We start from the raw sequence: 25978 nt of genomic DNA on the forward strand, positions 1-25978 counted from the left end.
AACATTGAAAATGTTCTTAAAAGAAAAAAAAAGTTACTTTGAAGGCCGTTCCAAAGGAAGAGTTCCAAGAGTGTTCCAAACAATGGTAAATCACTGCAGGGAGGCTCTAGCTCCCCAGAGGGACTGGCTGCAAGGGAGAGGTGCTCCCTTCTCTGTACTGAGAGGCAGAAGGCTGGCAGGGAGGACTTGGGCCCTAGAGACAGACTGGCCTGTGAGAATCCAGCTCCATCACCCACCTGCCTGGGTGAACTTGAGTGCGTCACTTATCGTCTCTGTGTCTGTTTCCTCTTCTATAAAATAAGGACAATCTGTTGGGTGACCACTTAATTTATTGTCCAACTAGAGCACTTTGGAAAGTGAAAGGGGGCTCTTTCAATCAGGACAACAGGCAAACCGGGATGCCCAGTCACCCTAATAACCAACTCCTTTTTGTGAGGACTGAATAATGTAATAGATTCATAGAATGGGATTAAATGAAAGCCCAATCGAGATTTTTTAAAAATCCATTTACTTGTTGGTGATGCCTGTTTGCTCCAACAGGTCTTGCTTTCAAATGCCTTTTATTTACCAATCTGTGCAGGTCTGGCCCCTAGCCGGGTCTGCATGATGAATGGGTGTGTGTTTTCCACCGACTGCTTGGCAGCACTGCTGACACGGCCTTTCCTCCCTCCATCTGCAGAATATCACCAGCGAGTGGCAGGTTCCCCTGTGAGCCCAACCAGCGAGCAGGCAGCACATGGCCCATTTATCATGGCTCTGCATGCACAGAGCTGACCATACAGCGGAGTTTCCAGAGTTATAACAGGCTCAACGTGGATACTTGCTCTCAAGTGGTCAAACTTCCTCAAGAAAAGCCCAAGTGAATCCGCACATCCAACAGTAGACAGGTGGCACTCACACGTCTACATTTCACTCTGGGATGATAGAAATTTCTTTGGAGAAAAAAGTTATTAACAATCCAAGTCCTGTATAAGCTGTTATACCCTGTAAGGTTAGTACTGACTTCAGGAACAAATATATCTGATTATCTTAGCATGAAACCAGTGTTCTCTGATGAGCTCCCAGGACTGTTTGGTCTTCTTTTGGCTCCGTAGGCCTCCCTGAACAAACTGCCATCATCCTACAACAACTACAACCACAGACTATAAAGAGGAGGAGCACAGACTCAGGTAGCTGTCTGCCTGGATTTGAGTCCTGCCACTTACTAGCTACATGAGCTTAGGAAGTACCTGGACCGCTCGGTGCCTCAGTTTCCTCACCTGTTAAATCGAAATAACAACAGTATCTAAATTTTGAGCAAGTGAGTTAAATGAGTCACTTAAGTAGTAAGGACTATGTATGTTTTTGTTAAATTTTGTTTTTATTTTATAATAAAACAGCAACAGCATCACAATATATGAGTTCCCATTCCCTGGGTCCTTACTGTGAACTAAGAGTTTCACTAGGCTCTGTTTGGTTTTTCCTGACACCAGATACATCATTTCAACTCCAATTCTCCAATTCTCTTAACACCAACAGGGTGTACTACAATTTTCTGACACCAACCACCCAGACTTAGCACAGGTCCAATGGGTTAAGGCCTCAGTCCCAAAAAACTACCCCCCACTTCAAACACCAGCTGCAAATGGGGGCCCCAGACTCAGTTTAAAAAATAACTAATTAAGAAGTATAATCTGCTTATTCTCCCCTTGAAAGAGGACTGGCCTCTCTGACCAGTAGAAGTGGGCAAAAGTGATATCATGTGAGAAGTAACTTCCAGATCTAGGCTTTAAGAAGACTGGCAGCCTCTACCCTGGTCTCTTGGAAGCCAATGGCCAAGTAAGAAGCACAGATACTCTGAGACCCTCCTGCTCCATGTGGAGGGGCTCTGAGGATGAGATGCCACGGCAAGAAGAGAGAGGCCAGTTGGAATCACGGTGTCAACATAAGAAGAAAGAACCGTCTTGAAGGCGGGTCCTTCCAGCCTCAGCCGCCCTCCCTGATGATGCCAAGTGGATCAAAACAAACTTCCTAGCTGAGCCTTTCCCACAATACCCACAAACCATCAGCACCACACATAGGTCATTTAAAACTCTGAAGGTTGGAGAGAGTTGGTCATGCAGCTGTAATCATTGGAATAGAATCCATTTACCAAAGATGCTTATCTTGAACATGTTCCCACATCACAGCCTTTGCACTGGTTTCCCCTTATGCCTGGAATGTTCTTCTAGTCATCAGCCTGACCAGGTCCTTCTAGTGGCTCAGGTTCTAGATCAAACACCTCCAGCTTGGAAAGCCCTCCCCTTACCTCCTTTTCTGAAGTACGTGCCCTCAGTACACACCTGTCTCCTTACACCCATCACCCCACTAAAATTCCTTCACTGGCTCATTTTTTTTAACTAGTTGATAATGGGTCTCCCCGCCCCCATAAGGATATGAAGTTTTCTCTTCCCTGTTCATGGCCTTATTTAAATCCCTCAGAACAGCACCTGGCACACATTAGGTCCTCAAGAAATCTCTGTCAACCAAACTCAACATTTTTTTAAAAAGAAAGAAAGAAATATGTGTTACCAGAATACTGAAGGGAAAACAATCTCCAAGAGGAAAAAGTTGTAAATTATGATAAAATTATGTTGTAATAAAGCAAATAAAAGCTCTTAAACCTCACTTACCTAGTCCTCGTCACTCTTGTGTTTCCAAATTAAGAATCTAAAAGAATGTTTTAAAATTTTTCCTTCCTGATTCTCCAGAGTAAGACCCTGAACATTAAAATTTCATTTACAACAGACATTACTCTATTATCGAGCAATGCTTTCCTCTTAAATGCAACCCCTTTTTCTCACCTCAAGATTGCAATTTCAAAGGTGCTATTTGGTTCAGGGAAAATCATAGTATCAAAGGTATTACCGCAGTGCCACCTAGTGGCGAATGCTGATTCCGCACATTTCTCTTCCACACGGAGTGGAAATAAGGAAAGGCAACTTATCAGGTTACAAAGCCTAAGGACTCAAGTGATCTTATTCGAGATGTGATGGCTTGACATGAGTAATGTTATTCCCGTGTTACAGAGGCTGAGGGAGGGGAAAGGACTGTGACAAACATTTACTGATACCTAATACGTGTTGTTTTAGGCAAGACGGCAAGACGTTTTGAATCACTTTTCTCATTTAATACTTGAAATAATCTCAGGACATTGATACCACCCTTATTTTTGTATATAAGCAGACTGGCGCATAGTGATGTTCAGTGTCCTGTCAAACTTCTGGTCAATGGAGACTTGGATCCAGGAATGCTGGCATCTGAGCCTGTTTCTGCTCTATTATACAGCAGGACCACACTTTACCAGGTTTGCTGGGCCTATAAATTTTAGAGACAAAGCTCAAGCCCCAGGCTTCCAGCTCCAAAGTTAATTCATTCAACAAACACTTACTGAGCTCCTACTGTATGCAGAGATTGTGCTGGTTGCTGACGACATTTCAGTGAGCCTATCACTGTGTTCTTTCTACAGCCCCAGAAAGGCAAGCACCATCTTTTCTTCCAAAATGTGACCAAAGCACCAAAATTCCGCATGCGTTAGTCGACTCTGGATAGATGTTCATTCATTCATCCAACAAAGAGTCATTAAACAGCTACCAAAGGTGTCACTGTGAGAAAAAGCCAAAGCGGTCCCTGCCATCATGCAGCTTATAGCCTAGTTAGGGAGACGGACATTAATCAAATAAATGTAAAACATCCATCATGGTAGAGAGGTAGGTAGGAAAGATGTGGTATGTAAGGTTATATAATAGGGAGAGGTGACCAGTTCAAGAGGTCAGGAAGTGATGACAGAACCAAGAGGATAAGGAGGAGTTATGGAGACAAAGAGGAAAAAATTGCAGGCAGGAGAACCTGAGTGTGCAAAGGCCCTGAGGTACCAGGGATGTGTATGATCCTAAATGCAAAACTCCTTTCCACTGGGCTTCCGTCTTACATTAAAAAATAGAAGTATGTTCTCAGCACTTTTGATGCACTCTGAATCTTCTAGAAACCTAAGAAAGTGGAAATAACCACAAAATGCCCATTTTCCAACTATGAGCTAATAACAAGAGCCTCAAATTTGTGTAGTACTTTCAATTTCCAAGACACTTTTATATCCAGATTATATTGACTCTTCCCAAATAGGCAATGGATAGTGATTCTTGAAGACCAGATGAGAGGGAAGACCAGGAAGGCCAAATGACATGCCCACATTAGTAGAGAATCCACAAAAAACTTTTACAATCTCAATTCAACTGCCTTTTCATCATGCTTCCTTGTGTTAAATTATAATATAACTCAGTCCCTGGTGACTGCTAACTCAGCACACTACAATCAGCAAGTAATCATTTGATAACTATGTCAAAATTAATTCTAATTTTCATACTATTAATATTCTTAGCCTTCTGGGCAACAGTTTTGTTGGACTTGACTCAGTCAGCAGTATTTTGGTTAATATTCTGGTCGAAAAACAAACAGATAACAGCGTTGTGTTTTCTTAGCTATCTGATCAACACTCAGTTGGGGAATTTAGTCAGCTGATCAATCTGAACTAGTTTAATTAATTTTTCCCACTTAATTGCTCAATTCTTCAATGGATTTTTAGCAAATTGATCAGTTGCATGAGAGTTGGGAAGACACAACAGGATAATTCAATTAATTTTATATTTAGCACGAAAGTGGGGGTGGAAGGAATAAAAACTGTTATTTGATGGTCTATAGATAAAATTCAAACCAGTGGTAAAATGCATTCTCCAAAACAGCCACCAGAAAAAGGCAAACCCTGTCATTCACTTATTCATGCATACACGCATACACTCATGCCTTCTTTCAACCATTCGGTTATCATTAATTTTCTATCTAAGTACCAGACCTGTGTCAAGCTGAATGGAACAGAAATTATTAAGAGGAGGGTACAATACCAGAGGATGCCAACTATCAATTTATTGCCTTTCCACTCCGAATCCATCTTTCATGGTGAAAATATTTCTCCTAGGGCAGTCTACCCAAGCAACAGAAATAAAAACAAGAATAAACAAATGGGACCTAATGAAACTTACAAGCTTCTGCATAGCAAAGGAAACCGTAAGTAAAACAAAATGACAACCTACGGGAGAAAATTTTTGCAAACGATGAAATTGACAAAGGCTTGATCTCCAGAATATATAAGCAGCTCATATGACTTAATAAGAAAAAAACAAATAACCCAATCCAAAAATGGGCAGAAGACCTAAAACAAGAAATTCTCCAAGGAAGAAATACAAATGATCAATAGGCATATGAAAAAATGCTCAATATCACTCATTATCAGAGAAATGCAAATCAAAACTACAATGAGGTATCACCTCACATCAGCCAGAATGGCCATCATTCAAAAGCCCAAAAATGACAAATGCTGGAGAGGCTGTGGAGAAAAGGGAACCCTCCTACACTGCTGGTGGGAATGCAGTTTGATGCAGCCACTGTGGAAAACAGTATGGAGATTCCTCAAAAGACTAGGAATAGACTTACCATATGACCCAGGAATCCCGCTCCTGGGCATATATCCAGAAGGAACCCTACTTCAAAAAGACATCTGCAGCCCAACATTCATAGCAGCATTATTTACAATAGCCAAGACATGGAAACAGCCTAAATGTCCATCAGCAGATGACTGGATAAAGATGTGGTATATTTATACAATGGAATACTATTCAGCCGTAAAAACCGACAACATAACGCCATTTGCAGCAACATGGATGTCCCTGGAGAATGCCATTCTAAGTGAAGTAAGCCAGAAAGAGAGAAAAATACCATATGAGATCGCTCATGTGTGGAATCTAAAAAAAGGAACATAAATACAAAACAGAAATAGCTCATAGACATAGAATATAAACCTGTGGTTCCCAAGGGGGTGGGGGTTGGGAAGGGACAGACTGGGGTTTCAAAATTTGTAGATACTGACAGGCATATGCAGAACAGATAAACAAGATTATACTGTATAGCACAGGGAAATATACACAAGATCTTGTGGTAGCTCACAGCGAAAAAAAAATGTGACAATATATCTATGTTCATGTATAACTGAAAAATTGTGCTCTACACTGGAATTTGACACAACATTGTAAAATGACTATAATTCAATTTTAAAACGTTAAAAAAAAATAAAGATGACATGATGCTAAATTTCATCAGTAGAGGGCGCTCAAGAGACATAACAAGAAGGAGGGGCTTTTCTTTCTGTTCCCAGACTTTTGCATTTGCTTCTAGTTCCCACCAAGAGTTGCTGTCAGCGTAATAAGGGGACAGCCAGTGACACTCATCTTCATCAACTTTCAGTGACACCGCCAGGATGAGTTTCCAGCGAGTGATGCCTGTCACCAGCAGTCAGCTCTCGGCCTCAGCCCACGTGCACCCAGAAGGGGTTTTTCCTGCTTGCTGGTCTCAGCCTCCCCTCCTGCTGTTTCCTGCTTACCCTGCAACTGTAGACCTGCCCTGGCCCAGGGCAACTCAGATTATGTCCCCACACAGTGGGCTGCAGGGTTAAAGAAATTTAACACCGTCTGAATCCGACCTCTGGAAGTGGGGTTCCTCCTCCTCAGCGTATCCCTTCCTTCATACTGTCTCTTGGCCCTAAGGCATTCTTTGTCGTTGTCTTTACTCCTTTATCAACAATCTCTGATATTGGTACTAATTCTTTTACCAGTGGTTCTCGAACAGGGGCCATTTTCAGAGCAAGGGACATGAAAAATTGTCTAGATATGTCTCCAGCTGTCGTCACAACTGCAGGAGGAGGAGGGAGTGCTACTGGCAACCAGCACGCGGAGGCCAGGGACACTGCCAAACTTGCAGCACAAAGCACATGCCTGGAAATTCAGAATTACCCAGCCCCAAATGTCTGTGGTGCTGAAGCTGAGAAACCCTGCCTTGTGGTCAACTTTTCTCGCGGAGACAACTGCGTGGTTTCCTTCTCCTCTTTGGACTGTGACTGATGCAGAGGTTGAGAAAGAAAAGCAGGCAGACAAATTAACTCAGACCCTGGTGAGTTTCATTGCCAGGCTTTTGTCTTAGCGACTATGGCTTGTCTAAAGAACCCTGCTGTGTTTTTGATTATTCTTCTTATTTGACCTGATGTTGCTGGTGGAGTCAGGAAAAACTTAAGTGCTGGGGGTTGAGAAGAATCCAGGGAAACTTTTTCCTTCATTTAGCTTGGCATGGAATTTTCTTATTGATGAATGGGGAATACATACTCCACACACTCCAACAACTATTTCCTGGCAAAAACAGATGGTGGGAAGGGGAAGGACACCATGGGATGGCAGCTCACGTACTTCTTAACAAAAAGAAGTTAAACCTGAAATACTAGGACACATGATGTAATTCAAAATCACCTGCCATGAGAGTGAGAAGGGTCTTACAAGACCACCAATCCAATGGTACCCAAATCAGAGGAAAATCTGAGTCACCCGGGGATTTCCTGAAGAATACAACTCCTGGGGTCGCAGCTCATAATGATTAAATCAGTCAACCGAGGCCAACGCCCTTATTTTAAAGAGCCACTGCCGATCTGTACAGTGCCTTTACAAAAAAAAAAATCAAAAAGGTACCCCTTTCTGCACCAGGTACATGACTTGGCAGGTAGAGAATATGGGTGTTAGTCCCCTCCCACCACCTCAGGCAAGTTCACTTGTGCAGTGCACAAACTGTGTAACTCTACATGGGAGCCCTGATTTGCAAAATGAAGAAATTAAGGCCCACAGGATTCAATTTCATTCTTTTATAAGTTTATTCTCTGGCCCATTCATTCGCTCAACCACTGAGCACTTGATACTTGCCAAGCTCTGTGGAAATGACACGTGGCCCGTACCCTCTGGGAACGTACTTTCCATCTGGAAAATAACAAGATGCTTTTGTTTGTTATTGCATCTGACCTTCCAGCAACATAGAGAGGTAGGTAGTAGTATGATTATCTCTGCTATACAGGTTGAGAAACAGAGGATGTGAGACGTCCAAGATCACAGCCAAAATCCAATCCTGATGAAACAGGAGTCCCAACCCTCAAATCTCAGGGGAGCAGTTGTCCCTTAATTCAATGTTACCTGCTCTAGGAGGCACAGTGTTGCTCCACACCCCAGTCTATCCCCTAAATTTGGGCTGTCAAGAGGCATTTTATTCCCTAGTCTCACATCCTTGGGTTTTCTTCCTGATCAGCAAGACCTGTCAGATGGGAATTAGTGAACACAGACTAGATTTGAGAAAGAATGAGAAATCACAAGGCAAGGTAGGATGATATGAAGGTAGTAAACGTACATCCTGTTTATGGAAATCATACCCAGAGTTCATTTCTCCTCCAGCAATTACGTTTTGTCTTCAAACCATTAATCGCTCAATGATGCTAATACCTAACTGTAGATTTGCTTCTATGACTACAATGTCAGCTCCTGGATGCTTGGGATCTGCTCGTCTTGTTCAACTTCACCTCCCAGGAGGAGGACAGTGTCTGGCTCACAGGAAACACTGGCTGAATAAATGCATGAAGGAAAGAAGGAAGGAACACATTTTAATGAGCCCGTGAAGCCAGGCCAACCAAACCTTTTTCCTGCCTTTAGGAGAAAAGCCCAAAGCAATGTGATTTTTGTCAGTATCACCAAGAAGTCATAAAACCCTCCAGCTTTAATAATGCAGACTCTTCTTTGTCAGGAAACTTGAACATTTCCTTTCTAAACCTGTACTTGTAGAGTTAAGACATTTTTCGCTTCGCTCTCAATAAAGGGATTTTCTTACAGTGGCACTAGCCAGTTTACGGTCTGTTTATTTTTATGTGGATGGTTTAAAAAAAAATCCATCTCATCATTTTTTGCCACTCCAGTGGTCCAGAATAAGCCACCCAAATCAAATGCAGACAGTGTGAACGCCATCCTAGAGGGGCATCCCAGAGTCACAAACACTGAGCTGGGGGGAAGCTTGCAGAGTATGTGTGTCAGTTTCATATTCTTAAATATGCTAGGAACTGCAGCCCCGACAGGTTAAGGAAATCACTAAAAACCATGTGGCAAGGTGAGATCAAGGCTGGGACCAGATCAGACCTCTCACTGATGGTTCATTTCTTCTGTTAAGGTGTTCAGAAATAGAATCACAGAATGGGGCATCTGGGACACAAACCCAAAGAAATGCACTTTTCACAGAATGAAGAAAAAGGAAAAATGTGGTTTTAATTCAGCTGCTGTCTGCCCCGCCTCTAGTCTCACCACCCAATTGTAGGATGAAAATGAGTGCAACTTGGAGCTGAGAGCATCAGGGAGGTTTTGTGGTGTTAACAAACTGCAAACTCAAAACTTAGTGGCTTAAAATAATGACCATTAATAGAGCACATGGCTCTATGGGTTGGCAGTGTGGACTGGGCTCAGCTGGAAGGCTCTTCTGGTCTCAGTTCACCAACGAATCAGCAGCTGTTGGCTGGTTTTAGGAATCTCTGTTTTTGGAGTTGGCTGGTATATTGGCTGGGATGGGCAGTGAGATGGGGCCACGTGTCTGTTATCCCCTGGCAAGCTACCTGGGCTTGTCAACAAACACAGGCAGGGTTCTGAGAAAGAGAAGCAGGTGGGGCCTCTTGAGGCCTGGAGCTGGCACCACCACCCACCCCTCACCCACGCTTACAGAGCATTCTACTTGAGTGGCAGACCACAGGCAGCCTGTTTCAGGGGCAAAGAAACAGACTCCACCTCTTCATGGGTGGAGCTTAAAGTCACACTGCAAAGGCATGGGAAAAAGGCAGGAAAGAATGTGACCATTTTTGCCAACTCCCACATCAGTCAACAAGGTGAATATGTCCCTCCCCCACTGCCCTAGAGTCTGGCACACTCTGTTTTATAGGACGCTCCCAGCCACTCTGTGAGGGCATTCATTTGCATCCTTATCGAATATAAGCTCACATCGGTATTAAGAGATATTAAGAGAACACAGTATTTGAAACGGAGAGGGATACCAACCCACTTGGGGAAGCTGGTCACCAGACAGGACCCTACTGTCACTTCAATCTGTCACAAGCCTGGCAGCATCAGGACCAGCCGTGGGAGAACATGGAGCAGGAAGACAGAGAGTACTGAGATGATGGGGCCAGGTGGGGCCAGCCGGCGGGGACCACTGCCAGGAGTCCCAAAGCAGAGCAGGGCTGGGAGCTACCTGGGAAGATGCATATCCAAGGAAAGGAAAATTTGGAAATAACCATCTCTGGAAGAGCCTCGAGCTTATCCGACTTCTTAATTTTGCCAGAAGCATCTTTCTGGCCTGGGGCAGTTTTCAAAGCCCTTGAAGGCTGGTCTCCATATTCTTTCACTAACTGGCTCCTAAGAGGACCTCACCCAGTCTTCTCAAGATCACCAGTGGGATTTTCCTCTATTCTAACTCTGAGTTTGTTTTCTGGGCTTGGGTGGGAACAAAGGCTTCCTCCCAGGCCTGCACCCATGGCCCCTTGAGCCCCACCCCTAAGTAGCCAGCTCTCACCCTGAAGGACCCATCACCATGAACCCATCAAGGGCCCTCTGCCAAAGGAGAGCAGCTTTTCACAAGAACTAAATTAAGGCATGACATTCTGTTTCAAAATGTGAAAATTCTCAGTAACAAAAAGCACACCCTATGTTTTAATTTTCACTCTTAATTGTGAATGTGTTCCTGTTAATTGCTAAATAAAATGAGGTAACGTGGGTCACAGGGTGTAGAGCCCCCCTTCCCAGTCCTGTGACACTTAATTACTCCATCTGGTATTAAAATCACAGCCTCTGCACTGCAGGTTACGAGACCACAGAAACCCACCAGTCTAAGGTCACATGAGACACTGACATCTCCTCAATTCCATTCCTGGAACTGCAAGTTTATTTATGAGGGATAATTAAATATTTTAACAAGCACATCATGCTTTCTATGTGCAAGGCTCTGCTCTAAATACGTTTCAAGCACTAATTCCTGTGACCCTTGTAATAACCCTATGAGGTAAGAATCAGGATTAGTCACATTGTGCAGCTGAGGCAAGCAAAGCACAGAGAGGTCAAGTTACTGGCCCAAGGTCACACAGCTGGTCAGCAGTAGAACAGGATTCAAATTCAGGCAAGCTGGCTGGCTATGGGGTTTGTGCATGTCTGCCACTACACCGTGCAGCAGACATTGTAACTAGAACTTTCCACTACACCTGGGAAAATGGGAATGCCACCAGGTCAAAGGGTGAATTCCACCACCTCGAAATATTGACTCTGAGCATCCCCTGATGGCTGCTCTGAGCCAGCACAGCCTCAAAGTCAGGATTAGCTTCCAAAAGGAGCTTGACCTTGGTTGAGTCACTTTATCCCTATAAGCCTCAGCCTTTGCTGCTGTGCGGATTAAAAGGGTAAAATTTACAAAGCATTTAGAGCAGCACCTGGCACACCTTAAGAGTCTAATAAATATTAGCCCCTGTTATTTCTACAATTTTGCAGATGAGAACACTGAGACAAGCAAAGGTCTCCCCTAAAGCACAGCCAATTCACCCTAATGACACACCAGGGCACTTCCTATCCTGAAGGAACCCTGGGAACCCATCAGAAAGGAAAAGCATTTGGAATTCCAGCCTCAGCCCACAAGCCCGTCATCAGCTGGCTCCTTATGAAAGCAGACAGATTTGCAGTCACCGCCGGGTGCTAGGTGCTGGGTGCTGATCAGGGTTGGTTTATTTCAAGGCAGAGCTGTGGCACTGTGATGGCTGGAGAAAGTAAATGGGAACCAACAAGGGAGAGTCGGCCACGAAGGCAAACAAACAGCCAGCAATCGATATAATTAATCTGTTGGCAAGCCAGACACCAAACTCAAGTGGGTTTGCTGCCAGTTTGAAGCATTTATCTTCAAGGCTGAGATGCCAGGAGTCCTCTATGAGAACAAGTTTGCATTTCAAAGATGCCTTGAGGAGAAGTGGTACCCGGCCTGCAAAAAAGGTCTTGGAAGGTTTGTAATTCCTAAGCATCCAGCAAAACAATCACTCCAGAAAGGCGGCTGAACTCCGTTAAAGGGTCAGCTGGGTGAGATGGGCTGTCTTCTCACACTTCCCATCAGAAACCCCACCAGTTTCTCTGCCCGCGCGTTTGAAGCCAATGGTTCACCCCACCAGGAAATCAGATCGTAAACACAAGCTGATCAGACACCCTTCCCTGCCTCATACATTTCTCCAGGGCCAATTTACCTCTTAGGCCCAAGAGGCAATATTTTTAGGGAACCTTGAAAATGTTTCAAAAAATTTTTTTAAGGAAAAAAGAAAAAATGAACTTTCAGGATGAAAAAAATATTTTACTCCATGATGTGAACATATACCAACATATTTTTTTTTGTTAATGAAGGAAGGTGGACCAGTGAAGGGGAAAGTGCCTGGGTCCCATGACCTGCATTTCTCCAAAGGCCAAAGGGACAAAAAAAATGATGCTTAATCCCTCAGAAAGAGAATGTTAACAAACTATGGTACATCTATACCCAGTACAGACTACCACAGTAAAAAGGAACAACTTTTTTTTTAAATGATGCTTAAAAGGATAAAGCCTTCACTTTGTTAAACGTCAAAGTACCCCAGGAAGCAGTAAGCTGATGGAGAGATGGGCCTTGACGACTCAGGGTCAGGGTCCCTGCACCCAACTCCTGGGCTTTCTCAACCTCATCAATACACCTCACGTGAGAGCAGGTACCACGAGGTGCCTGGGACTCAGGCTTCAGGGCAGCGGGCCTGCAGCTTCAGTGAGCATCAGAATGACCCAGATACAAAGCTGGCTTACAGAGCTCCCACCTCCAAGAGACACTACTTAGAATGAATCGTAAGTAAGTTCACAAGCCAACATTTCATAAAGTTCAACCATAAATCCACTAGATCTGAGGTGGGACCAGGTAATCAGTTTTTCTACCAAGTGCCCCAGGTGACCCCAATGCAGGGGATCATAGGCCTTTTTCTCTGGAGTCCAACACGTCTGAGTTTGGTTTCTGCTATCGCCTTGTGCCTCTGACCAGCTCAGCCTCGCCCAAGTCACAGGTGCAGCTGACTTTAATGCTCAGATGTCCTGTGCCCTCTACAACGCTAGCGCGCGCCCCCATCTCTCCCTTCCTCGGCCCTGTACCTCAGGACCCCATCTTCCAGGTGCAGACTGCAAGCTGGAAGAGGACCACCTCACCTACTTGCCATCTTTGCTGTGTTAAGCAGTGAAGATTTCAGTGTTTACTTGTGGCTCCCACCTAGCCTAGTCCGTCTTAACTACCACGATGAGTCTCTCCGCTGCAGACCAGGGCCTGCCTCGCAGAGCTGTAAGGGGGACTGAGTGAGCTGTGTGCATAAAGCACTTAGCACAACCCTGAAGGCACAGCTGTCATTTACTGAGCATCTCCTATCAGTTCCCATTATATTCCCTGGGGCTCAGTCTCTCCAGGTGTCGGGCCAGATGGTTGACCTGAATATGTGATGCCCTCCCATTTCTATTGCTTCATATTGGTTTGATTTTACATGTATCTGTTTTATGGCAGAAGTCTCTGGAGGGAAAGATGTGTTTCTTGGAGGGCAGCACCCAGCAGCGTAAATAAGCTCAGAGATCCCACAACAGAAAGCCTGGGTGGACCTGTCTGTCTGTCTGTCTGTCTCACTCTCTCTCTCTCTGTCTCCCAGGGAATGAATCAGCTGGCACTCTAATTCGGATTTCCAGCCTCCAGAACCATGAGAAGTTGTTAAAGCCCCCAGTCCACAGCATCCTGTCACTATGGGCAGACTAAGGCAGGGAGACTGTCCTGGGCTAACCTGGTGGGCCCAGCGTGACCACAAGAGTCTTTGTAAGTGAGAAAGGAGGCAGAGGGGTCAGGGTCAGAGATGGAAGCAGAGGTCAGAGAGATGTGATTCCTGGCTCTGAAGATCAAGGGGGCCACGAGCCAGGGAATGTGAGCTGTTTCTAGAAGCTGCAAAAGGCAAGGATAGGAATTCCCTCTCGGAGCCTTCAAAAAGCACTACAGCCCAGCCAACACCTTGATTTTAGCCCCCCGTGAGCCCCATTTTGGACTTCTGACCTGCAGAACTGTAAGATAGTAAGTTTGTGTGGTTTTGCCATAAAGTTTATTATGATATGTTGTAACAGCTACAGGAAAAGAAAGTAGGAGTCGACCTGAAAAGCCCCCCGTGGCCAAACCTGGGACAAGCAGTACCAGAAAGTCAATGGAATGGTCTTGGATGACAACTCAAAGTAAAAAATAAATATTTTTATTTATTTTTATGGAGTTACAGGCATCCATGTGGATATAAACAACTGAATAAATGGGAAGAAGCAATACAACTTCCTGTACGGAATAATTCCAAGTAACAGAAGAGCTTAACCACACCCCTTGGTTAAGTGTGGGCTCCACTTAGTGACTCGCACCCAGAAGTGAGTATGGAAAGGGGGAAAACAGAGACTTGGCAAACCTACCGTCACCACCGCTCATGGCTGACTCGCTAGCTGTCAGTCCCGCCCCCACAGGGCCCCGTACCCCAGCTGTGCGAAATTCTGCCCCAAAGCCCAGAACCCCGGTCTCATCCTGAGAAAGATCAGACCCACAAGGGGGGAGATCTCACAAAATATCCTGACCAGTACTCTTCACAACTGTCCGAGTCATGACAAAGAAGGAAAGACTAGAAACACAGCTCAGAGAAGACTAGGAGCACACTGCTGAGGGCTGCGTGGGGTTCTGGGTGGGATCCCGGTGTGGAAAGTGGAGACATATGAATAGAGGGAAGGGAGGGGAGGAAGAAGGGAAATGCGATACTTCTTACAAAGCTGAGTTTGTGGGTCACAAGGCCCTTGTCACCCAACAAGGATGAGGGTGACAGGGATATTATCATTTACCTTGAAGTGCGAGTTAGAGACATGACACGGAGAGAGACCTGCAAGCATAGATACGTAAGTGTGCAGGTTACCTGTAGTCTACACCCAGGGGCAGTTCACTAACATTGGAAATTCCCTTATCAGGAATCCACACCCAAGAGGGCTGGGGATGGGAAGCATCTGATGGACCCAATCAGGGAGGGTCCAAACTCCCTGCCACCTCAAGCATTTCAAACATCTCTGAATCTGCTTTAGAGCGCCATTAATTAGCAGAGATGTTAGAAACAATGTTTCCCTGATTAAACAACTGGAGTCCAGGGTATGTGGGAGGCTGGAAACAGTGATACAGATCTTCCATCCTCGTAAGCACAGGTCAAGCATCCCTGAGCTTCGGAGCCTTATGTCTGGAATCCCAGTGGTCCTGTCTCTTTTCCCACCTTTGTCTTCTGGCTTTCTTGTCTGTCGCCTGAACTGATTAGAAAGTTTCGCTGCTGTCTCATTGATCCTTTCAGACAAGGGGCTCAGTAAGCCCCTAAAAGCACAGAGGGCTGCCGGTTCAGAACCCCGCAGGACAGTGTGAGCCACTTGCTTACTCAGTAGCAAGTACGTATGTGGCAGAGCTCAGAGAGGACAGGATACACCACCCATAGGCGAGGTGGTGAAGGGACACCAGAACCCCCACTCCTCTCCAGTAATCAGATGCCCCTGACAGTTGTCAAGAAGAGTTGGACAGCTGAACAGCCAAGTTAGCCATCTGCCCCAGTGGGGATGGGAGGGAGAAAGGAAGGGGAGGTGAGGAGAGAAGAGAAAGGGAATAAAGGTGAAGGTGGAGAAGGAGAGAGGAGACGCAGAGCAGGAGCTGGGCTTGGGATGGGAAGGGGACCAGGAGCAGGAGCGGGTGAGGGTTAAGAAGGATGCTGACCCAGAATCTTGCCCAGTGAGTGAGAGCACGTCCTGTTTGCTGAGCAGCTTCTGCAACCCTCATGGGTCCTGCTGCTGCTATGAACGGTCTGTTTCCTAGATAGAACTGGCTGCAGGAGGAAGAAATCAGGCCCATGACTAAATAAACCTCTGCAGGAGTGCTAAGAATGACCAATATTAACAGAAGGGAACTTAGTGGGGCAGAACAGCAGACTCCTGCCTCACCACCGGCCCAGAGCAGGGAGGGAGATGGAGCCCCGGCAAAATCACAACAGAGTCCTGAGTCCCAGAGCCTGAGATTCCCCGGCCTGGGCTCCTTAGGAGCAGAATAAAGTGTTAGACCAGCAAGGGCCCCCTCCTGCCCAGGCAGCTGGGCACCAGCAAACCTAACAGGAGAGAGGAGACCAGCCATCTCCTTCCGGTTGTTCAGAAAACAGCAGCTGGATTCTCTCCTCCTGCTGGCAGCTATAATCCCACCACAGAGAAGGGAGCCACACTCAGAAAGAGAGGAGAAAGCCCTCAATGCAGAGAGAGGCAGAGATGAGAAACAGGGGAACTCTGCCAGCCTGTGAGGGCCTGGGCCCAGCTGTCGCCAAAGCCAGTTCCATGCCCACCCCCGCTGTAGTTTGGTTTCATGAGCCAACAAAGCCCCTCTTTGACTGACCTAGTCAAGTTGCGTTCCTGTTATTCACGAATAAAAGAAACTCAACCAATTCCTGGCCCCCCATTCATTCATTTATTCACTCATCCAACAGGTGTTTATCAAGTGCTATAAACATGCAAGCACTGTGGACACGGAGTGGGCATAGGGAACTGGACGAGATACAATGAAAAAAGAAGCAAAGGACACAGATTACGTGTCAGCTAAATACAGGAACACTCGTGAGCACCTGTACATGTAATGCCTCGTTTAAGTGTGATAAGAATTCTGCCAAGTAGGTATTCCTGTCCCAATTTCACAGACAATAAAACTGAAGTATAAAGACCGTATTCATTAGTGTGATAATAACAATCACTATCATGAGTCAAGTACTTGCCATCTGGCAGGTGCTGTGCTAAATGTTCAGACGTATTAAATTATCATATCTCATGGACACTAAGGTGCTGTCACTTACAAGATACATCATTCATTTAAAATGAGACAAAATACTGCCAATTACAATAGTACAACACTAGTCATGGGTCCAACTGTGTGCTCCTCAAATTCTTATAGTGAAGTCTTAACCTCTAGGACCTCAGAATGGGACCTTAATTGGAAACAGGGTCACTGCAGATGTGATCAGTTACTGTGAGGTCATACCGGAGTACAGTGGGTCCCTGATCCAGCTTGACTGGTGTCCACAGGAAAAGGACACCATGTGAAGAGACAGACATGCACACAAGGAGAGCCCGACGTAAAGACTGAAGTTACGTTGCCACAAGCCAAGGAACTAACAGAAGCTAGGAGAGCCTCCTGGAACAGATCTTTCCCCGGTATCTTCAGGGGGAGTACGTCCCCACTAACACCTTGATCTAGAGCTGCCAGCACCCACAACAGTGGGAGCACACACTGTGTTGTTTAAACCACTCAATCTGTCGCAGCAGCCCTAACAAACAAACACAACGCTACTGCTTGAAGTTGCACGTGAATCGTGAGATGCTGACACGTCAGTGTTCCAATCATAAAATAAGGCAGCTTGGTCTTCATGACAAACCTACGGGTTATCCCCAGTTTGCAGATGGAAAAACCCAGGTACTAAGCATCTTACCCAAGATTCATGTTATGCATTGGTGGAGCCAGGACTGAACCCCACGCTGGGTTCTCAAACAGGGTCCCTGCTGCCTCCCAGAGGCCCCCATTACCACACATACACAAGCACACATGCACGAGCACATGTGTGCAAACACACATGCACACACACACACACACACACCCCTCCAGATTTATACTCAGGTCCTCAACTTTTAGACCATTTAGAACTTCTGACAAAAGTTTCACCCCCCCCCAAAAGGGCGAGGACCATCAGCCCAAGGGGACCATGCACTGACGATTCCTTTTCTAACCTCTGTGGCCAAAACCAACCCAAACTTTGCTCGGTGCTCAGGCCAGATTTGTTCCTGTAGCTCGAGCTCTTCATCGAGTCGTGGAGACTCTCCAGCCATGCCCTGGTGCACTTCTAACCATCACGGATCAGATGGGAAGGGGAGGGTCCTCGAGGGCCCGTGCGAATGATGACAGAGGCCACAGCGCACCCCCTCTGCACAAGTGGGGCACAAAGTCCCCAGAGGTTTTCTGAAATCTCCTAGATGGCTCTGGGGACATCTGTGTCCTGGTCTGGCAACCCCGCAAAATTTCGGGCATGCCTATCAAGCCTCTTAGTCATGCTTCCTCTGTGCTTGTAATTCTGAAAAGCATCTTGAGAAAAGGGCATGTGTAACACCCCTCGGAGATACTCCGTTGGGTGAGGAATGAGGAAAATGTAAGGACAAAGCCAGCCTTCTTCTTAAGAGTTTGTGATAAAGCACCATGGGTCCAGGCACACAAGGCGGTCAGAACCCGCCATCGGCCACCCTGCCTGCACGGAGGCGGGGCTGGCGCTGTTTCTTCCAGAAATATCCCTAGTGCCTGGCCCAGTGCCTCACACAAAACAAGCACTCAATAAACCTCACAGAATTAATGAAAGAGGAAAGTCTCTGTCTCAGAGGTTTTCCATAACCCCCTTGCTGCATCTGAAATTTTGTCATTATACATTCATTCCTTCGGAGTTACATAAAAAGGCTCCTAGTAAAATGCACAATTCCTACAAGACAGATCTTCAGCACTGAAGAGTTACTCTCTCAGCCAGGATCAAAAGTCGAATATCTTACAAAACAGGGGGAAGGAAAAAGAATCAAGGATGTAAGAAAACAGAAGCCTAAATAAAGAGAGAAGCCAGAGATGGAAACAGCATTTATGGGGCACCTACTACGTGATAGGGACTCTCCAGGCAATTTGCCTGTATTTAAGGGGACCCACCATTCCCTGGACTGACTGGGTTCCCAGGATGCAGGACTTTCAGGGTTAAAATCAGAAAAGTCACAGGTAAACAGGGGCAAGCAGGTCATTCCACTTACATCACCTCACTTAATCCTCATGGTGGCCCCATGAGGTAGATAAAAGGTGCTCCAATTTACAGATGAAGAAACTGAGGCTCAGGAAACTAAGTCTTCCCTAAAGCAATACAGACAGGCGGTCGTTTGCGCAAAATGAAAACCAAGACGCATCTGATTTCAGAGACCAAGCTAACCCAGCGAGACCATGTGGGAAATCCAACCGACCTCACAGTTAATTCAAATATCTTTCCAGCCTCCAAATATATCAAAGGCAGTGAAGCCTGGCTCACTAACCTTTGAGAACTGGCTAGAATAGAATGGAGCCAGGCTCTGGGCCTGACACAGTGCAAGTCTTGAACAAATATGATTCGAATGAATGAACGAACAATCAGCTGGGACACCGGTGTCCACCTCCGGCCTCCTCACGCTCCAACTGCACAGTCACCTACTCTCCTGGGTCTCAGTTTCCAAGAAGTCCTCTGAGATGGAACATCTAGAGCTAGACCTTGAAAAGTGCTTGATTTTGATAAGGCAAGGACGAGCGGGGAAGGAGGATTCCAGGAGGGTGGAATGACATGAACCATCATGTCCGGGAGCAGGGACACCAGGGACACGATCAGAATGTGTGACTGAACAAGGCTGACTTGAGCAGAGTTTGCGTCAGAACAATGGGCCCAGGTGACAGAAGGTTCTGGATGTCGTAGGGACGAGATGATGCCCTGGGGCCTAGGAAGAAAGTATTAGGGACCTATTTATGCTTACTTCTTCTCATTATTTTCAAATTCCTCTTCTTGTATGCTTTTTAAATAAAAATAATACATTACTGACGTATGATACACACAATTTGTAAGCACCATACATATACTGGGGTTGGGGGCGGTTCAGGGTTTTTCACACCTGAGGTACAGTCAAAAAACTGGGAATCACTGCATTTGGCCAGGGGAGCTTAATTTTTTTAAAGCAGGGAAATGAAGTGGTCCAAGTCTCAACTATGACTTCCTGCTCCTGTGGGCTCTGAACTCCCTAAAAATCCACTGTACTTTTCCTCCAACTATCAGGTTACTTACTTTGCTATATTGTCTCAAGCTGAACTAGCCATAGATTTGTGTCCATTCTGATTACTGGTCAAAAATGTCATCAGCTGCGGTGTAATATGAAGGCCAGTTCCAACCAGACAAAAATATTACCCATCCCAAGTGCCAAGGAGACTGACATTTTCTGCATTTATGACTCTAACGTTTAATACTGGGAAAGGGTATTAAAAATAAATTATTACCTAGAGCATGCTGTGGGCCATTGTCTCTTGGCACCTGGAACAGAGAAGAACAAAGGTGGGGGTAGGAGGAGGCCTCACTTTCACAGCAGACACAGGCCTGTGACTATATTACTGCAATTCAGTGTAATGAGGGCCTGAGATGTAGTGGGTTTTCAATAAATGGTTTCAACTCAGTGAGAAGGTGAAAAGAGTTGATATAAAGAGAAGTAAGAAATATCGGAAATCCCAGAGGAGCCAAGTGTCTGGCTTGGCCTGCCAAGAGCAGGGATGATTTGTGGAGTTGGTGGCTGTGGGTGGTGATGTATGAAGATGGACTCTGCCTGGCCAAGAGAACGACCATGGGACTCCAGCAGAGGAGACGCTCAATCACACAGCACCGAAGCCTTAGCTGCTCATCCTGGCAGTCCCCTTCTGGAGGAGAGGGGACGAGACCTGTTCTGTTTGACTGCTGAGGGATGCTGGAGGAAAGACACTGCCTGACTCCAAAGAAGTGGAGAAACAGAAACAGAGACAGGAAAGTGGCAGCTGGAGGGACAGAGCTGGCGGACTGGGGATGGGTGGGGGTGGGGGCGTTTGGTGATGAAGAGACCCAGTCTGAGGCTTTGCCCCAGACTTTGACAACTACCTCATCCAACCACTAGATGTCACCAAAAGCAAATCCCGCCAGAAACAGGAAACCTGAAGCCAGGGAATCATGCTTCTAAAAAAATTCCTGGACTCAGTCCCGGAAAAGTCTTAAAACTCAGGAATGCTACACCCAGGTCACTCTAGGTCAAGGAGGACTAATTTTCATAATGTCACCAAAGGAGATGCACAGCTCTGGGGTCTGGCGTCTGCATCTCAGGCACACAGTGTCTCAGCGACACCTCAGCACCCCACCCTCCAAGGGGCAGTACCATTACCAGCCCCACTGGACAGGTGAGGACACTGAGAGTGGAGAGGGCCTTACCTACTCCCGCTCACACAGCCAGGAAGTGGGTCAACAAGGACTGAACCCAGGTCTCTCCGACTTTGCACCTGGGCCCTTTCACCTGTACGGTGACACACATCCCAGCACAGTGAGCCACCAGGCACAAGGCTCAAAAAGCACCTTTTTAATTCACTAACTCCATTCTTCTAATACAGCACTGCTCCTTGATTTCACAACAGCTAATCATAACAGCCAGCAGAGGGGAACAGTAGCCGGGATTATCCTGAATAGCTTAATTGTTTTTTCCATTTAACTTTTGACATATCTGTATATGTTGCACTGTATTTGGGGAAATGAGAGGGGGTCTTGCATATGTGGGGTTTTTCAATTTTTTTTCTTTTTCGGGGGGAGGTAATTACATTTAATTATTTATTTATTCATTCATTCATTTAATGGAGGTACTGCGGTTGAACCCAGGACCTTGTTCATGCTAAGCAGGCACTCTACCACTGAGCTATAACCTCTCGCCTTGTATATACACTTTTAATCAACTTATTTATTGCCCCCATGCTGTTTGGCGTGCGATAACATTCATCTGAGGGTATACGCTGTCTGATACAGGAAGTGGATGAAAATGTAGTTAGAGAGAACAGTGTGAAGGAGGCCTAGACAGCTCAGCGAGATGCCTACCTTGCCACTTACACATCAAAAAGTAGGGGACAACAACAGTTTGGAGTGGAGCACGATCTTACGTATACTGGAGAATCCCACTGAGGTACTCATTCCCTCCTTCCAACGTGTCCTGGGAGCCACAGAAGTGGCCAAGGCATGCTCTTGCCTTCTTGAACGGTGGAAAAGACCTCAAAGTGAGTAATCGTAATACAGCACACCCGGCGTTCCTGAGATACATACAAAGCGCTAGCAGAGGGAAAAAAGTGAGCAGGGAGGAGAGGAGAGACCTGAGGGCAATGACTTTAGAACCAAGGATTCTGGGTTTAAAAGACAAGTCGATGTTCAGGTGCAGAGGGGATGCCAATCAACAAGAAGGACAGGTGCAAAGCCACAGAGGGTCAAGGGCATGAAAAGTTCACCGGATGGCAGAAGTTGGGGTGTGCCTGTACTTACAACAGCCAAGACATGGAAACAACCCAAATGTTCCTCAACAGATGACTGGATAAAGAAGATGTGGTATTTATGTGCAATGGAAAACTACTCAGCCATTAAAACAAATGAAATAATGCCGTTTGCAGCAACATGGATGGCACGGGAGATCATCATTCTAAGTGAAGTAAGCCAGAAAGAGAAAGAAAAATGCCATATGATATCACTTATATGCAGAATCTTTAAAAAAGGACACAAATGAACTTATCTACAAAACAGAAACAGACTCACAGACATACAGAACAAACTTATGGTTACCAGGAGTTAAAGAGGGTGGGAAGGAATAAATTGGAAATTCAAAATTTGCACCTCTTGGGAAGTGATAGAAATGTTAACTATCTTGATTATGGCGGTGATTTCATTGGTGTAGATATTTATCAAAAGTCATCAAATTGTACATCTGAAATACGTTTAGTTTACTGTACAGGAACCATACAGTAAAGATGTTTAAAAAAAAGAAGTCAGGGTATGCCTGGGGCCCTGAGGAATTGAGGAGATTGGGAAAGGGGGACAGGAGGAGACTGGAGGGGTAAGCAATGAGGGGCAAGCAAGCAGGGGCTAGAGACAGTGCCACCAGCCACTCAGGACTTGAATGTGTCTGCTCCGAATTGAGGTGTGCTGCATATTTAAAACACAGAGCAGATTTTGAAGACACAGTGAGAACAAAGAAAGCAAAATGTCTCGTGAATATTTTTATACTGTCTGTTGAAATGATGCTTCTTGGGATGTACTGAGTGAAATAAATAAAACACAGTACTGAAATAAACTTCACTTGCTTGTTTTTACTATTTTAATGTGGCCCCTAGAAAATTCGAGAAGGCAACTGCGGCTCGCATTGTATCTCCTCTGGAGACCCCTGGGCTCACTGAAGCATGAGGGCATCCGATGGTATTACAAGGGGGTTGGGGCTCATTTTGTAGCAAGGAGTCACCAGAGGTTTGCAGCAGAGGAGTGATCTGAGACATTGAGAGTTTAGAAACACCTCGGGCAGGTGTAGATGGGAGGAGTAAAGATGTGGTCTGGGAGGGCTCTCTGGGGGCCATTACAACTTCCTAAATCAGAAATGTTTAGGTCTGAATAAAGCAGAGAAGCGAAATCTGGGAGAGCTATTCAGGAGAAGAGAAAACCTCTGGCAGGTGAAATTCAAATAAATGATCGTGCTTTAAAAAGACACGTGATCCAACTATACCTGGAGGAAAATCCCTCCTCATCACCCCAGCACATCATCAAGTCTTGCAGGCTGATGGAGAACACAAGGCTGAAAAGACAGTTCAGGGCACGGGAAAACACAGCAGGAATGCTTAAGAGCAAGACTTACTCCACTTTCCCCGTTAAGGGTCCAAGAGAAAAACCCAGCCCCATTGGGCCCCAGACAGCAGCAGCCAACAGTGTGTTCTTTATACCTTTTATACCTCCCTTCCAGGCTGCGGACAGGAAAGGCTGTTACCATGGAAACAAGCCCAGCCAGGAAGCCGAGTGAGGCAAACACAGACAGTCTCATGGCCTGCTGTGTCCACAGAGCCGACTAGTTGGTAAATATTACACCAGGCACATACCAGAGACACAAAGCAAACAGTCAGTCATCCCAATGCAGCGCTGGAAGAGTTTCCAAGAGGAAATGTTGAAGCTGGAAACTGCGTGGCTTGATTCCCAGGCTGCAAAGGACCATCTCCCAGTACAGCGGGACTAGGACATCGCCCCATTCTGCTACAGTTAGAGTGAGCCTCCTGTAGCACATAGCCTTCCCGGACTAGGGGGACTGGTGACGAGAGACGCCAAGTTATTCTGGAAGGAAGTAGGCAATTAGTAGCTAAGTTACTTCCCCCTTCTGTCAGTTTAAGTTCTGCTTACCTTTAAAATGGATATAATCTACATTGTCACAGAGTCACTGGGAGAATTTGGTGAGATAAAATAGTTTAATGAGAAAAAAAAATGTGTCGTTGGCATATAGTAGGTGCTTCACGTCCCACCGAAATGTATCCACATGATGCCTCACATCTAGAACTAAAGACAGCATAAGGTACTATACTAAATATGGACTAGCACCCCCTCAACTTTAGACTCAATATTTCTGCTAAATAGGCCGACAGCTGCCTCAGCTTCTCATTACCTACCACTGAATAAAACCGCAAAGTGATTTCTTTTCCTTTGTATTTTTTACATCAACTGCAGCTGAGCCACATTTCCCACATTTTTTACTGATGTAATTGATGACCTGGATTAAAGTCTTGGACTTGTCAACCATACCAGTTAATCCCATGTTATTAGACTGAGGCCAAAGGTCTAGTCTAGCAAGATCATTTAAATGCCGTCATCAGTCCTCAAAGAGCTTGCTGTCTGGAGCAGTGTTTTTCAGAAGGTGGTCTCCTCACCCCTCCACCCCGAATCAGAATCAGCTGAGGTCACTGTTTAAAACGCAGGTTGCTAGGCCCCACCCTAGACTTACAAAATTAGAACACCTAGAAGTGGGGCCCAGAAACTTGTGTTTTCAGTAAACTTCTCAGGTGATATTTATGCCCATACATCAAGTCTGCAAATCAATTCTCCCTCCAGTTTTCACAGTGGATTCTTGGACCACCTACATTGGAATCTCCCGGACACCTGTTAGAAAAAGGGCTTCTGAGCATCATGCACGTCTACGGAATCTTCAACTCTGGATTCAGGAGGCAGCATGTATAACAAGATCTCCCGGTGACTCTTACCCACACTGACAATCGAGCACAACGGACCTAGTGAATTGTAAAGCAGCGCCCTCAAACATGCCTGCAGGGCCCAGAGAGACCAAAGCAGCCATTCCGGTACCCACCTCCAGAGAACCTGATTCAGCAGTAGGTCTGGGGTGGAGGCACCCAGGAATCTGTCTCCAACGAGCTCCCAGCTGATCCAGATGATGCCACGTGCAGATCACACTTTAAGTTAACATTGGTGTAAAATAAATACTACTCTGCATTTGTTAAATGTATCTATATATAACCTATAGAAAATCCTATTGAAACAAAAATGGCCCTGCCTTTTTTGCTGTTGTTGTTATCTTTTAAATCTCTTTCAATCTAGAAAAGCGGTCACCATGGATGTATTGGGGTTGTGTGTTAAATACACAGAACATAAAATTTCACCATTTTAACCATTTTAAAGTACACAATTTGATGGGGATTTTGTACAACCACAATGTTGTGCACCAATCACTGCTATCTAGTTCCAGAACTTTTTTATCACCACGAAAGGAAATCGCATACTCTAAATAATCACTTCCCACTCCTGCCTTCCCTGAATCCCTGGCAACTATTCATCTTTCTCTCTTGATGGATTTGCCTATTGTAGACATTGCAGATAAATGGACTAATACAATATGCGACACTGTGTGTCTGGCTTCTTTCCATGAGTAGAATGTGTTCAAGGTTCAACCATACTGCAGCACCATCAGGGCTTCCTTCCTTTTTATGGCTGAATGATATTCCACTGTGTGGACAGACCACATTCTGTTTATCTGTTTTATCAGCTGATGGACATTTAGCTTGTTTCCACCTTCTGGCTATTGTGACTAGCGCTGCTATAAACACTCATGTACAAGTTGTTCTTTGCACATCGGTTATCAATCTTTTTGGTGTGTATGTAGGAGTGAAACTGCTGGGTCATGTGATAATTCTAACTTACCGAGGAATCGCCATATTGTGTTCCATACAATGTGTCGTTTTCCATTCCAACTAGCCATGTGAAAGAGTTCCAATTTCTCCCCATCCTCACCCGACACTTGTTTTGGGTTTTTCTGTTTTGTTGTTGTAGTTAATGCGGCCAACCTGGTGGCTGTGGATTATATCTCAT

General features: G+C 45.5%; 1 long non-coding RNA gene across 1 annotated transcript; it reads right to left on the reverse strand.

The window, feature by feature from the left end:
• Nucleotides 1–7758: 7758 nt before the first annotated feature.
• Nucleotides 7759–25048, reverse strand: LOC140686608 (uncharacterized). Its single transcript, XR_012060447.1, has 3 exons — nt 24963–25048; nt 8306–8494; nt 7759–7862 (listed from the first exon to the last, which is right to left on the reverse strand). It is a non-coding gene; the product is annotated as an uncharacterized lncRNA (long non-coding RNA).
• Nucleotides 25049–25978: the final 930 nt, after the last annotated feature.

Source organism: Vicugna pacos, chromosome 17 (genome assembly GCF_048564905.1).
Source record: "Vicugna pacos chromosome 17, VicPac4, whole genome shotgun sequence".
Lineage (NCBI taxonomy): Eukaryota > Metazoa > Chordata > Mammalia > Artiodactyla > Camelidae > Vicugna > Vicugna pacos.